Source organism: Oncorhynchus keta, unplaced genomic scaffold (assembly GCF_023373465.1).
Source record: "Oncorhynchus keta strain PuntledgeMale-10-30-2019 unplaced genomic scaffold, Oket_V2 Un_contig_6020_pilon_pilon, whole genome shotgun sequence".
NCBI lineage: Eukaryota > Metazoa > Chordata > Actinopteri > Salmoniformes > Salmonidae > Oncorhynchus > Oncorhynchus keta.
Genome location: NW_026288636.1, coordinates 33,457 through 49,649, shown reverse-complemented (window position 1 = coordinate 49,649; position 16,193 = coordinate 33,457). Strand labels below are relative to the sequence as shown.

The window sequence follows — 16,193 nt, the reverse complement described above, 5'->3', positions numbered from 1 at the left end:
ACAGTCTAGACATAGACAATATGAAGTCATTACTATAGTACACAGTCTAGAGAGAGAGAGAGACAATATGTAGTCATTACTATAGTACACAGTCTAGACATAGAGAGAGACAATATGAAGTCATTACTATAGTACACAGTCTAGAGAGAGAGAGACAATATGAAGTCATTACTATAGTACACAGTCTAGACATAGAGAGAGACAATATGAAGTCATTACTATAGTACACAGTCTAGAGAGAGAGAGAGACAATATGAAGTCATTACTATAGTACACAGTCTAGAGAGAGAGAGAGACAATATGAAGTCATTACTATAGTACACAGTCTAGACATAGACAATATGAAGTCATTACTATAGTACACAGTCTAGAGAGAGAGAGAGACAATATGTAGTCATTACTATAGTACACAGTCTAGACATAGAGAGAGACAATATGAAGTCATTACTATACAGTAAACTTCTCTAGGAAGGAGAGGAACAATGGCTGAAGTCATTACTATAGTACAGGTCTAGAAGGCTGAGACAATATGAAGTCATTACTCTTCACAGGACTGAGACAATATGAAGTCATTAACTAAACAGAAGGTAAAGAGAGTCAGAGAGACAGAGCAGAGAAGGGAATAGTAAAGTCTAGAATGAGAGAGAGACAATGAAGTCAACTAGGAATCTAGAGGGAATGGAAAGGAATCTTGCTGCAGACCATGAGAAAGGAAGGAAGGAACCACGGGCTGCAAAGGAATGGGGAATGTCCTGAGGAAGAATCAAAAGGCTGCAGGCTAATGGAAAGGAATGGAAAGGAATGGGGAAGGGAAAGGAATGGGGAATGGAAAGGAATGGGGAAGGGAAAGGAATGGGGAAAGGAATGGAAAGGAATGGGGAAGGAAATGAATGGGGAAGGGAAAGGAATGGAAAGGAATGGGGAAGGAAAGGAATGGGGAAGGGAAAGGAATGGGGAATGGAAAGGAATGGGGAAGGTAAAGGAATGGGGAATGGAAAGGAATGGGGAATGGAAAGGAATGGGGAAGGGAAAGGAATGGGGAAGGAAAGGAAAAGGAATGGGGAATGGAAAGGAATGGGGAATGGAAAGGAATGGGGAAGGGAAAGGAATGGGGAATGGAAAGGAATGGAAAGGAATGGAAAGGAATGGGGAAGGAAAGGAATGGGGAATGGAAAGGAATGGGGAAAGGGAAAGGAATGGGGAAGGGAAAGGAATGGGGAATGGGGAATGGAAAGGAATGGGGAAGGGAAAGGAATGGGGAAAGGAATGGGAATGGAAAGGAATGGGAAAGGGAAAGGAATGGGGATAGAAAGGAATGGGGAATGGGGAATGGAAAGGAATGGGGAAGGGAAAGGAATGGGGAATGGAAAGGAATGGGGAATAGAAAGGAATGGGGAAGGGAAAGGAATGGGGAAGGGAAAGGAATGGGGAAAGGAATGGGGAATGGAAAGGAATGGGGAAGGGAAAGGAATGGGGAATGGAAAGGAATGGGGAAGGGAAAGGAATGGAAAGGAATGGGGAAGGGAAAGGAATGGGGAAGGGAAAGGAATGGGGAATGAGGAATGGAAAGGAATGGGGAAGGAAAGGAATGGGGAAGGGAAAGGAATGGGGAAAGGAATGGGGAATGGAAAGGAATGGAAAGGAATGGGGAATGGAAAGGAATGGGGAAGGGAAAGGAATGGGGAAGGGAAAGGAATGGGGAATGGGGAATGGAAATTAATGGGGAAGGGAAAGGAATGGGGAAGGGAAAGGAATGGGGAATGGAAAGGAATGGGGAATGGGGAATGGAAAGGAATGGGGAAGGGAAAGGAATGGGGAATGGAAAGGAATGGGGAATGGGGAAGGGAAAGGAATGGGGAAGGGAAAGGAATAGGGAAGGGAAAGGAATGGGGAATGGAAAGGAATGGGGAATGGAAAGGAATGGGGAATGGGGAAGGGAAAGGAATGGGGAAGGGGAAGGGAAAGGAATGGGAAATGGAAAGGAATGGGGAATGGGGAATGGAAAGGAATGGGGAAGGGAAAGGAATGGGGAATGGAAAGGAATGGGTAAGGGAAAGGAATGGAAAGGAATGAGGAAGGGAAAGGAATGGAAAGGAATGAGGAAGGGAAAGGAATGGGGAATAGACAGGAATGGGGAATGGGAATGGAAAGGAATGGGGAAGGGAAAGGAATGGGGAATGGAAAGGGGGAATGGAAAGGAATGGGGAATGGAAAGGAATGGGGAATGGAAAGGAATGGGGAATGGAAAGGAATGGGGAATGGGAATGGAATGGAAAGGAATGGGGAATGGAAAGGAATGGGGAATGGAAAGGAATGGGGAAGGGAAAGGAATGGGGAATGGAAAGGAATGGGGAAGGGGAATGGAAAAAGGAATGGGGAAGAATGGGAAAGGAATGGGGAAGGGAAAGGAATGGGGAATGGGGAATGGAAAGGAATGGGGAAGGGAAAGGAATGGGGAAGGAAAGGAATGGGGAATGGGAAAGGAAAGGAATGGAAAGGAATGGGGAATGGAAAGGAATGGGGAAGGGAAAGGAATGGGGAATGGGGAAGGGAAAGGAATGGGGAATGGAAAGGAATGGGGAATGGAAAGGAATGGGGAAGGGAAAGGAATGGGGAAGGGAAAGGAATGGGGAATGGGGAATGGAAATGAATGGGGAAGGGAAAGGAATGGGGAAGGGAAAGGAATGGGGAATGGAAAGGAATGGGGAATGGAAAGGAATGGGGAATGGGGAATGGAAAGGAATGGGGAAGGGAAAGGAATGGGGAAGGGAAAGTAATGGGGAAGGGAAAGGAATAGGGAAAGGAATGGGGAAGGGAAAGGAATGGGGAATGGAAAGGAATGGGGAATGGAAAGGAATGGGGAAGGGAAAGGAATGGGGAATGGAAAGGAATGGGGAATGGGGAAGGGAAAGGAATGGGGAAGGGGAAGGGAAAGGAATGGGAAATGGAAAGGAATGGGGAAGGGAAAGGAATGGGGAAGGGAAAGGAATTGGGGAATGGAATGGAAAGGAATGGGGAATGGAATTGGAAAGGAATGGGGAATGGAAAGGAATGGGGAAGGGAAAGGAATGGAAAGGAATGGGGAATGGAAAGGAATTGGGAATGGAAAGGAATGGGGAAGGGAAATGAATGGGGAATGGAAAGGAATGGGGAAGGGAAAGCAATGGGGAAGGGAAATGAATGGGGAATGGAAAGGAATGGGGAAGGGAAAGGGAAGGGAAAGGAATGGGGAATGGAAAGGAATGGGGAAGGGAAGGAAAGCAATGGGGAATGGAAAGGAATGGGGAATGGAAAGGAATGGGGAAGGAAAGGAAAGGAATGGGGAATGGAAAGGAATGGGGAAGGGAAAGGAATGGGGAAGGGAAAGGGAAGGGAAAGGAATGGGGAATGGGGAATGGAAAGGAATGGGGAAGGGAAGGAAAGCAATGGGGAATGGAAAGGAATGGGGAATGGAAAGCAATGGGGAAGGGAAATGAATGGGGAATGGAAAGGAATGGGGAAGGGAAAGGGAAGGGAAAGGAATGGGGAAGGGAAAGGGAAGGGAAAGGAATGGGGAATGGGGAATGGAAAGGAATGGGGAAGGGAAGGAAAGCAATGGGGAATGGAAAGGAATGGGAATGGAATGGAAAGGAATGGGGAATGGAAAGCAATGGGGAATGGAAAGAAAAGGAATAGGGAAAGGAATAGGGAATGGAAAGGAACAGGAAAGGGAATAGGGAATGGAAAGGAACAGTAAAAGGAATAGGGAATGGAACAGGAATAGGGAAAGGAATGGGGAATGGAAAGCAATGGGGAATGGAAAGAAAATGAATAGGGAAAGGAACAGGAATAGGAATAGGGAATGGAAAGGAACAGGAAAGGGAATAGGGAATGGAACAGGAACAGGAAAATGAATAGGGAATGGAAGATGTGACGGAAAGAAATCAACCATCACTGTGCTTTGGTTTTCAGTCAGATGATGAGAAGTCGACATTCAGTTTTGGTATTAAATATGTAGGAAACAGTAAAGCATGGAGAGGAAAGGAACTGACAGTGCCAGTCAGATCAGACCATATGTTAAACTATGACATCATGGTGTTAGAATGAGCACGTGTTTACATATATGTTACACATTTCATTCATACTAAACGTCAGTAATAATCTATTGCATTGAGTCCTCCTGCATGGAGAGTTGAAGTCTGAGTGAGTCTGTCCACTGCCAGATGAGAGATGGAAAAGCTGGGGTTTAACATAGTAGATTTGAGCCCAAAAGAGTTACGACAGAATCTCCAGATTCAATAATGGAAACAACTGTCTATTGCACAAGCCAGTCTGAGCTGACTAGAGGAGAGAGAGAGAGAGGTAGGAGGGAGGTGGAGAGAGAGAGGGGGAGAGAGGGGAGAGGGAGGGGAGAGAGAGTGGGGAGAGGGAGGGGAGAGAGTGGGAGAGGGAGGGGGAGAGAGGGGAGAGAGAGATAAATATAGAGAGGAGAGAGGTAGGAGGGAGGGGAGAGAGAGGTAGGAGGGAGGGGAGAGAGGTAGGAGGGAGGGGAGAGAGAGCGGGAGAGGGAGGGGGAGAGAGAGAGGGAGGGGAGAGAGAGAGAGAAATATAGAGAGGAGAGAGATAGGAGGGAGAGGAGAGAGAGGTAGGAGGGAGGGGTAGGAGGGAGGGGAGAGAGAGAGAGAACCAGAGCCTCAAAACCAGATGTTTTCCTGGCCCACCATTCCAACCTGGACTTGAGCAGTCTTTATGATCAGGTCCACCTATACAAGGCAGCAGTGCCCACCTTCGCCAGGACTCTAAAGGACATCACCCTCAACTGCAGCCCCAACACCTCACACAGGAGTATCAGATCAACAGACACCCCACCCAGACCAGTGAGACACTCTCCCAGACCTGTGTGACCCCCCAGACCTACACGTAGAGGACCCACGCTGGGAGGACCTACATCCAGACCACAGCACCACCACACAAAGTCTTCACTATTTCATCCTGGACTATCCAGGGCCTGAGGTCATCTGCCTTTGGCCTAAAGAGCAGGAACCTGGAAATCAGAAATACAGAAAAAGTCATCCTACAAGAAACCTGGTATAGAAGCAACCCACTGGTTGCCCTCTAGGTTACAGACAGCTGGTAGTCCCATCCATCAAACTACCAGGTATGAAACAGGGAAGGGACTCAGGAGGTATGGAAGCAGGAAGCTTTTCCATTTAGCTCGACATTCTAAAGGATATGATGTCAACAGAGAAACATATCCTCCTATGTGCTAAACTAAGGTAACACCCCTCTAACCACTAGGCTACCTGCCGCCCCAACTGTGATCCTTTTTTGGCCACTGGAACCATCCTCCCCACTGTGCGTGGGGTCAATATAGACACACGTCCTCTTCCAGGCCCATTGGTAACATCTCCAGTTGCTTTAACCTTCTTCATTATTGCCCTGATTGCAGAAATGGGCATTTTCAACCAATGGGCTATTTTCTTGTAGTCATTTCCTGAATTATGCAGCTCAACGACCTTTTCTCGCGCATCATTACTATATTCGCGGGTCTTTCCCATAGTGATGGATGACTATGGGAACTTGGCCTGTGTCACCTCATATTTATACCCCAGTGAAACGGGAGGTCATGGCTTACCACTTAAGAGTTCCTAATCACTCAGGTAAACTTAAAAACGTAAAATACGAATGAGAATATACATCAGATTTTACTCATATGAATTTCTAGGGGTGCCAATAATTGTCACACATGTTTCGGAGAACAATATGCATTTCACATTTTTTTCCAATAATTTTACTTCAATTAAAGGTTAGATTTTTGTGAATATTTTGAATGAAAGACACCTCCGTCGCAGGAGTACTGTACATAGTCAATGGTAGGCTTCGAGGGGACTCCTACGGTAGGTACAGTACACCTATAGCTCATCTCTTGGCAGAGTGTTCACCCAGAGTGTTCACCGTCAGCCAACTGACACCCATATCAGATCACAGCAAAATCACAGTCTACTTGAACAGAGCATTACAAAGGAACTGAATAATATGAAGAAATGCTAAGGAAGGTAGTTAGGAAACCTACCAAAAAAAACTAAAACGAGGCAACAACAAATCCAATCCCTTTTAGACAACTTCCTGGACAAAAAGTTTTACTGTAATAGTGAAGGTGTAAACTTGGCAGTAGAAAACCTAAACAGTATATTTCTTTCTTCCTTATCAAATCTAAACATATCAAGCAGAAGAACTTTAATGAATGAATTAACAACAATGACAAATGGTTTGATGAAGAATGCAAAAACCTGTCCAACCAAAAACAGAGACCCAGAAAACCTGAGTCTACACCTTCACTACGGTGAATCACTAAACAAACAAACAATAGAGAAATACACTACGGAAAAAGAAGGAACAGAACGTCAGAAATCAGCTCAATGTAATTGAAGAATCAATAGACTCCAACCACTTCTGGGAAAATTGGAAAGCACTAAACAAACAACAAGAAGAGTTAACTATCTGAAAAGGAGATGTCTGGATAAACCACTTCTCCAATCTTATTGGCCCTATACAAACAACAAGAAGAGTTAACTATCTGAAAAGGAGATGTCTGGATAAACCACTTCTCCAATCTTATTGGCCCTATACAAACAACAAGAAGAGTTAACTATCTGAAAAGGAGATGTCTGGATAAACCACTTCTCCAATCTTATTGGCCCTATACAAACAACAAGAAGAGTTAACTATCTGAAAAGGAGATGTCTGGATAAACCACTTCTCCAATCTTATTGGCCCTATACAAACAACAAGAAGAGTTAACTATCTGAAAAGGAGATGTCTGGATAAACCACTTCTCCAATCTTATTGGCCCTATACAAACAACAAACAGAAAAAACATGATCAAATGCAAATCTTAGAATCAACTATTAAAGACGACCAGAACCCACTGGACGCTCCAATTACATTGAATGAACTACAGGACAAAATACAAACCCTCCAACCCAAAAAAGGCCTGTGGTGTTGTGTTATCCTAAATTAAATTAAAAAATATACAGACCACAAATTCCAAATGGCTGTACTTAAACTATTTAACCTCATCCTCAGCTCTGGCATCTTCCCCAGTATTTGAAACCAAGGAGGGATATGTGTCAACAGTAACCTTGGGAAAATCATCTGCTTTATCATTAACAGCAGACTCCTACATTTCCTCAGTGAAAACAATGTACTGAGCAAATGTCATCAATAGGCTTTTTACCGAATTGCCATACAACAGACCATGTATTCACCCTGCACTCCCTCATTGATAAACAAAGAAAGCAAAACAAAGGCAACGTATTCTTGTGGGTTGTTGATTTCAAAATAGCTTTTGACTCAATTTGGCATGAGGGTCTGCTGTACAAATGGATGGAAAGTGTTGTTGGGGGAAAAACATATGACATTACAAAATCTATGTACACAAACAACAAGTGTGTAAAAGAAATTGGCAAAAAACACACATTTCTTTCCACATGGCCATGGTGTGAGACAGGGATGCAGCTTAAGCCCCACCGTCTTCAACATACATATCAGTGAATTGGCGAGGGCACTATTCTACTGTTTGCTGATGATCCAGTGCTTCTGTCCCCAACCAAGGAGGGCCTACAGCAGCACATAGATCTTCTGTACAGATACTGTCAGACCAGGGACCAGACAGTAAATCTCAGTAAGTCAAAACTAATGGTGTTCCAAAAAAGGTCCAGTCGCCAGGACCACAAATACAAATTCCATCTACGACACCGTTGCCCTAGAGAACAAAACGACACGTACCTCAGCCTGAACATCAGCGCCACAGGTAACTTCCACAAAGCTGTGAACCATCTGAGAGACAAGAAGGGCCTTCTATGCCATCAAAAGGAACATCGAATCCTGTTATCAACATTGGACTAGGGCCTAACGTGATAACATTGGACTAGGGCCTAACATGATACACTGGACTAGGGCCTAACGTGATAACCTAACATGATAACACTGGACTAGGGCTGTGAACCATAACATGATACACTGGACTAGGGCCTAACATGATGCCACTGGAAAAGGGCCTAACATGATAACACTGGACTAGGGCCTAACGTGATAACACTGGACTAGGGCCTAACATGATAACACTGGACTAGGGCCTACACTGACTGGCCTAACGTGATAACACTGGACTAGGGCCTAACGGGGGCCTAACGTGAACACTGACTAGGGCCTAACGTGATAACACTGGACTAGGGCCTAACATGATAACACTGGACTAGGGCCTAACGTGATAACACTGGACTAGGGCCTAACACGGACTGATAACACTGGACTAGGGCCTAACGTGATAACACGGGACTAGGGCCTAACGTGATAACACTGGACTAGGGCCTAACGTGATAACACTGGACTAGGGCCTAACGTGATAACACTGGATAACACTGGACTAGGGCCTAACGTGATAACACTGGACTAGGGCCTAACGTGATAACACTGGACTAGGGCCTAACGTGATAACACTGGACTAGGGCCTAACGTGATAACACTGGGCCTGACTAGGGCCCTAACATGATGGACTACCTGGATAACAGGGTGATAACACTGGACCTAACGTGATAACACTGGACTAGGGCCTGGACTAGGGCTGACGTGATAACACTGGACTAGGGCCTAACGTGATAACACTGGACTAGGGCCTAACGTGATAACACTGGACTAGGGCCTAACGTGATAACACTGGACTAGGGCCTAACGTGATAACACTGGACTAGGGCCTAACGTGATAACACTGGACTAGGGCCTAACGTGATAACACTGGACTAGGGCCTAACGTGATAACACTGGACTAGGGCCTGACGTGATAACAAAAAACAAGACTTCCTTACTCAAACTCACCAGAAGTGGAATGGAACTAAAGTGGAATTTGCGCAATGGATGTCAGAGATTTGTTTGTGTTCTTGCTAGATGATTCCACGTGCATCAGTATTTTGTGATAAATGTGAACATTGACAGGGCACTCTGGGTATTACATTCCAAGTTTGTCTCTTTTCCAGTAAACTGTAAATGAACTTCACAAGTACTTCCCGATCATAATGAATCCTTCAAAGTGATGTGTTGTTTACCAGTGTCTTTATAAGTTGCTGCACCAAAACCCATTTCTCTATCGTTCTGTTGCAAAGCAGGACAGGAACATCACATCCATTCTCAGCACATCAACTTAAGAGGTATGGTTCCCACTTGTTTAGTTTTTGTCTTAATTATATTACTGCAGTTTAAAGGCACAATGTATAAACTGTACTGATGTTCAACGGTCATTTCAATCATTACAACCATCGATTTATTGAAGAATATAGATGATCAATGTGTTATGACCTGATTCTAACTGTGTTGTCCTGTCATCAATCTATGTTCCTATTACTGCACTGGTTCTGTTTCTAGTAGAGTCTTTGTAAACACACCAATAGCCTGTGTTTAAACTAGCATGTTGATCTCCTGTTAGTCCTGTCATCAATCTATGTTCCTATTACTGCACTGGTTCTGTTTCTATTAGAGTCTTTGTAAACACACCAATAGCTTCTGTATAAACTAGCATGTTGATTTCCTGTTAGTCCTGTCATCAATCTATGTTCCTATTACTGCACTGGTTCTCTATTAGAGTTTTGTAAACACACCAATAGCTTCTGTATAAACTAGCATGTTGATCTCCTGTTAGTCCTGTCATCAATCGTTCCATCTGTCTCCATCCCAATCCCTCAACTGGCAACAAAGTGGCAAGAGTCAAGCTGTTCAAATGACACATTCACATATTCTGCATGCTGCTCTTCAACAGCTTGTATTCTTGTCGATCCCGTTGACAGTAAAGGTTCCCATCATGTCATTTATGAGCAGATGTTTCCTGTTCTTCTGTTTGTATGACACCAGTGATTTACTGTCCCTTTGGTCTCTGTGTTCTTCTCCCTGATGTTTTAGGTTAATGGCTCTGAGCAGACATCTGACCTTGGGTCTCTGTGTTCTTCTCCCTGATGGTTTAGGTTAATGGCTCTGAGCAGACCTCTGACTTTGGGTCTCTGTGTTCTTCTCCCTGATGGTTTAGGTTAATGGCTCTGAGCAGACCTCTGACTTTGGGTCTCTGTGTTCTTCTCCCTGATGTTTTAGGTTAATGGCTCTGAGCAGACCTCTGACTTTGGGTCTCTGTGTTCTTCTCCCTGATGTTTTAGGTTAATGGCTCTGAGCAGACCTCTGACTTTGGGTCTCTGTGTTCTTCTCCCTGATGTTTTAGGTTAATGGCTCTGAGCAGACCTCTGACTTTGGGTCTCTGTGTTCTTCTCCCTGATGTTTTAGGTTAATGGCTCTGAGCAGACCTCTGACTTTGGGTCTCTGTGTTCTTCTCCCTGATGTTTTAGGTTAATGGCTCTGAGCAGACCTCTGACCTTGGGTCTCTGTGTTCTTCTCCCTGATGTTTTAGGTTAATGGCTCTGAGCAGACCTCTGACCTTGGGTCTCTGTGTTCTTCTCCCTGATGTTTTAGGTTAATGGCTCTGAGCAGACCTCTGACCTTGGGTCTCTGTGTTCTTCTCCCTGATGTTTTAGGTTAATGGCTCTGAGCAGACCTCTGACTTTGGGTCTCTGTGTTCTTCTCCCTAATGTTTTAGGTTAATGGCTCTGAGCAGACCTCTGACTTTGGGTCTCTGTGTTCTTCTCCCTGATGTTTTAGGTTAATGGCTCTGAGCAGACCTCTGACTTTGGGTCTCTGTGTTCTTCTCCCTAATGTTTTAGGTTAATGGCTCTGAGCAGACCTCTGACTTTGGGTCTCTGTGTTCTTCTCCCTGATGTTTTAGGTTAATGGCTCTGAGCAGACCTCTGACTTTGGGTCTCTGTGTTCTTCTCCCTGATGTTTTAGGTTAATGGCTCTGAGCAGACCTCTGACCTTGGGTCTCTGTGTTCTTCTCCCTGATGTTTTAGGTTATGGCTCTGAGCAGACCTCTGACTTTGGGGCTCTGTGTCTTCTCCCTGCTGGTTCTACCAGGCCAGATGGAGAAGTGTGAATGCCAGGGTCCTAGAGGAATGCCTGGGTTTCCTGGTATTCCTGGACCTCGTGGGCCTGTTGGGCCTTCTGGAGGTAAATGAGTTGCAAGCTTAGTACAACTGCCTTACCCTATCATAACCCAAAATATAAGACGGTTGATTTTGGAGTAAACTGTCACTTTAAGCATGTACATTCATTTGCGTACCTGATGATGGAGAACAAAGAACTCTGAATTACCTCGGTTAGATAAACCCTCCTAGTCCTACAAACAGGCTTTGTCTGTACCAGTTGCCAAACATAACTGGGGCTGGGGTATAATGTGAAAGCCCAATCCGGTATATTTCCTGCTGTTAGCCTTTGATAAAACATAAAACATAAAAAAACAATAACATAGACTGTTGATTTTGTAATAAAGTGCCAATTTAACTCAGATCAGACTGCAGAGCACTTTACAGGCTAATTGAAGCTGTCTTTGGTGTGTACAGTATGGTGATGAACCCGATCCCTGTTGTCTCTCCATAGGCATGCCTGGACTTCCTGGTCCACCTGGAGAGAGAGGTAGAGTCTGACAGGGTCACGACACCCTTAACATAAGGGGGTCACAACACCCTTCACGTAAGGGGGTCACAACACCCTTCACGTAAGGGGGTCACAACACCCTTCACATGTAAGGGGGTCACAACACCCTTCACGTAAGGGGGTCACAACACCCTTCACGTAAGGGGGTCACAACACCCTTCACGTAAGGGGGTCACAACACCCTTCACATAAGGGGGTCACAACACCCTTCACGTAAGGGGGTCACAACACCCTTCATCATTTTTTTGGAAGACAAAGACCTCTGAAGACCTCAATTAGATAACCACATCAATTCCTAGAAAGAGGCGTTGTCTGTGCCATTTGCCAAAATAAACCTGGCCGAGGAACAGTGGGTTAACTGCCTGTTCAGGGGCAGAAGGACAGATTTGTACCTTGTCAGCTCGGGGATTTGAACTAGTCCAACGCTCTAACCACTAGGCTACCCTGCCGCCCCATTAAAAGGGGCTGCGGGGTAAGTGAATTAATAGTAAAGCTGTGAATGTTATTCTTAGATAATGAAACAAAGATCCTTAACAAGGTCAGATGACTCAAGTATAGACTGGTAACTTGTTTCTAATTTGTATGTAAGTGTCTTTCCTCATGCTGAACACATTTGACTCTACAACCCATAAAGCCTATCAGGATAGATTTACCTCCATCTTGGTAATTTGGGAAAACCTTTAAAAAATGTCTTCTCGTGAACGATAAGTCCATCTACATCTCTATTATCTCCTATCATTATACAGCCATCCACATCTCTATTATCTCCTATCGTTATACAGCCATCCACATCTCTATTATCTCCTATCATTATACAGCCATCCACATCTCTATTATCTCCTATCATTATACAGCCATCCACATCTCTATTATATCCTATCATTATACAGCCATCCACATCTCTATTATCTCCTATCATTATACAGCCATCCACATCTCTATTATCTCCTATCATTAAGAGGGTCACAACACCCTTCATCATTTTTTGGAAGACAAAGACGTTGTCTGTTGTCTGTGCCATTACAGCCATCCACATCTCTATTATCTCCTATCATTATACAGCCATCCACATCTCTATTATCTCCTATCGTTATACAGCCATCCACATCTCTATTATCTCCTATCATTATACAGCCATCCACATCTCTATTATCTCCTATCGTTATACAGCCATCCACATCTCTATTATCTCCTATCATTATACAGCCATCCACATCTCTATTATCTCCTATCATTATACAGCCATCCACATCTCTATTATCTCCTATCATTATACAGCCATCCACATCTCTATTATCTCCTATCATTATTACAGCCATCCACACCTCTATTATCTCCTATCATTATACAGCCATCCACATCTCTATTATCTCCTATCATTATACAGCCATCCACATCTCTATTATCTCCTATCATTATACAGCCATCCACACCTCTATTATCTCCTATCATTATACAGTCATCCACATCTCTATTATCTCCTATCATTATACAGCCATCCACATCTCTATTATCTCCTATCATTATACAGCCATCCACATCTCTATTATCTCCTATCATTATACAGCCATCCACATCTCTATTATCTCCTATCATTATACAGCCATCCACATCTCTATTATCTCCTATCATTATACAGCCATCCACATCTCTATTATCTCCTATCATTATACAGCCATCCACATCTCTATTATCTCCTATCATTATACAGCCATCCACATCTCTATTATCTCCTATCATTATACAGCCATCCACATCTCTATTATCTCCTATCATTATACAGCCATCCACATCTCTATTATCTCCTATCATTATACAGCCATCCACATCTCTATTATCTCCTATCATTATACAGCCATCCACATCTCTATTATCTCCTTATACAGTCATCCACATCTCTATTATCTCCTATCATTATACAGCCATCCACATCTCTATTATCTCCTATCATTATACAGCCATCCACATCTCTATTATCTCCTTATACAGTCATCCACATCTCTATTATCTCCTATCATTATACAGCCATCCGCATCTCTATTATCTCCTATCATTATACAGCCATCCACATCTCTATTATCTCCTTATACAGTCATCCACATCTCTATTATCTCCTATCATTATACAGCCATCCACATCTCTATTATCTCCTATCATTATTACAGCCATCCACACCACTATTATCTCCTATCATTATACAGCCATCCACATCTCTATTATCTCCTATCATTATACAGCCATCCACATCTCTATTATCTCCTTATACAGTCATCCACATCTCTATTATCTCCTATCATTATACAGCCATCCACATCTCTATTATCTCCTATCATTATACAGCCATCCGCATCTCTATTATCTCCTTATACAGTCATCCACATCTCTATTATCTCCTATCATTATACAGCCATCCACATCTCTATTATCTCCTATCATTATACAGCCATCCACATCTCTATTATCTCCTTATACAGCCATCCACATCTCTATTATCTCCTATCATTATACAGCCATCCACATCTCTATTATCTCCTTATACAGTCATCCACATCTCTATTATCTCCTATCATTATACAGCCATCCACATCTCTATTATCTCCTTATACAGTCATCCACATCTCTATTATCTCCTATCATTATACAGCCATCCGCATCTCTATCTCTCCACAGGGCCACCTGGACCTCCTGAACTCTCTGGAGTTCCTTGTTTAGTTGGTGAAGATGAACGAGTCCCTGGTCCACCTGGTCCACCTGGTCCCCCGGGCCCTGCAGGAGCTACTGGTATACAGCTGATTGATCTCTTCCTGGTTATGTATTTATTATTTGGTTCTCTCTAGTCACACCTTCTGTTTTCACAGACTTAGACCTGGAACCCCTACAAGAAAGCTTGGTCAAACTGGAGCTGGGTAAGGAAGTGAATTTCAGAGAGCATGAGGATATGTACTTTAATGCAACATTACAGATCCCGGATCTTAATTTGATCACTCTGTTGTCACTGAGAATTTTCCTGCACAGTAGGAAATGCAAAACTTGTAGTGTACTCAAGGTTTAAAAAGGCTTCTAAAGTTTTAATTTCCACTTAGAAATGTCAGACTTGTTTTGCCTTAACAAAACATGGATCATCAATCCCTGCAAATAATGTCCATTCATTATAATCCACATAACAATGAATATTTCCTGTTGCTGCAGGTTCATTTTCCTGCTGTGTGAAACTGGCTCAAATTAAGATACTGCATCCGTAGATTATATTGTCTCTTACTAAGTATCCGTTCAACGTAAATTATGCAGTATTTGTCATTTGGGAAAATGAGGTGTGAATTTAGTCATGTGTTGGCATTTGTGAAATATAAAAAGGAAACTTTTGTTTCCCCTTTTAATGTTACACTGACTGCATTAATACCTGGTTTCTCTTCAGCCATAAACTATGACTTCACCAGAAGAGTTGACAAGAAGTACTTTGTGTCACACAAGAGACCGGGTTCCTTTGACGATGCTGTCCAGTTCTGTACCAAGAGGGGCTTGGTGTTGGCTTTGCCGAAGAACCGGGAGGAAAACACTGCTCTCACTCAGGTCTTTGAAGGGGCTTTGAAGAATGCATGGCTCAATGTGGACAACAGGAAAGAGGGAAGTTTCAGGTAGATTTGAAAGGCCATCCCTCACCTTTTCCAAATGGGCAGATGGGGAACCAAAAGTGCCTGATGGGGATAGAGGCTGTACAATGTTGACAGAGTCAGGTGGATGGCAGGTGACATATGATTGCTCCTTCAATGCCTATATCGTGTGTGAGATATAGGGACATGTCTATGAAAAGCTGTTTCAGAGTTTACCATGAAAGCTTTCTTCACTTCAATTACGATTCTCTAGGTCTTGTCTCTAGGTCTTGTCTCTAGGTCTTGTCTCCAGGTCTTGTCTCTAGGTCTTGTCTCTAGGTCTTGTCTCTAGGTCTTGTCTCTAGGTTTTATCTTATACACATTTTCAGTTCTTCACATTTCATCATTTTTTTATTCAAATGAGCTCATTAAAATGTGGGTCACAATATTAAATGGAAAGGTAAACTTGTTGATTAAAGCAGTAAACACATTGACTTTGGTACTTGTCTGTCTCCTTCATGCTCCTTCTCTCTGAACAGATTGGCTACTGATCAAACACATTGACTTTGGTACTTGTCTGTCTCCTTCATGCTCCTTCTCTCTGAACTGATTGGCTACTGATCAAACACATTGACTTTGGTACTTGTCTGTCTCCTTCATGCTCCTTCTCTCTGAACAGATTGGCTACTGATCAAACACATTGACTTTGGTACTTGTCTGTCTCCTTCATGCTCCTTCTCTCTGAACAGATTGGCTACTGATCAAACACATTGACTTTGGTACTTGTCTGTCTCCTTCATGCTCCTTCTCTCTGAACAGATTGGCTACTGATCAAACACATTTACTTTGGTACTTGTCTGTCTCCTTCATGCTCCTTCTCTCTGAACAGATTGGCTACTGATCAAACACATTGACTTTGGTACTTGTCTGTCTCCTTCATGCTCCTTCTCTCTGAACAGATTGGCTGCTGAGCAAATGGCTACTTTTGACCTACAGTTTGATGATAAACTTTAATGAATAGGCTGACATAGACCTGAC

The 16,193-nt window shown here is 43.4% G+C and overlaps 1 long non-coding RNA gene and 1 pseudogene across 4 annotated transcripts; one reads left to right on the top strand and one right to left on the bottom strand.

Moving 5' to 3' along the window:
- The first annotated feature begins 9,024 nt into the window (after positions 1-9,024).
- LOC127925645 (mannose-binding protein C-like) lies at positions 9,025-15,649 on the top strand (annotated as a pseudogene). The gene is made up of 6 exons (XR_008121694.1): positions 9,025-9,185; positions 10,923-11,079; positions 11,509-11,544; positions 14,236-14,346; positions 14,424-14,471; positions 14,981-15,649. The product of XR_008121694.1 is annotated as a mannose-binding protein C-like (transcript).
- LOC127925646 (uncharacterized) lies at positions 10,089-10,909 on the bottom strand. 3 transcript variants are annotated; one of them, XR_008121697.1, is made up of 3 exons: positions 10,819-10,909; positions 10,447-10,570; positions 10,089-10,198 (listed from the first exon to the last, which is right to left on the bottom strand). It is a non-coding gene; the product is annotated as an uncharacterized LOC127925646 (long non-coding RNA). The 3 variants fall into 3 exon arrangements; XR_008121695.1 differs by having other exon boundaries at positions 10,109-10,322; XR_008121696.1 differs by having other exon boundaries at positions 10,109-10,260.
- Positions 15,650-16,193: the final 544 nt, after the last annotated feature.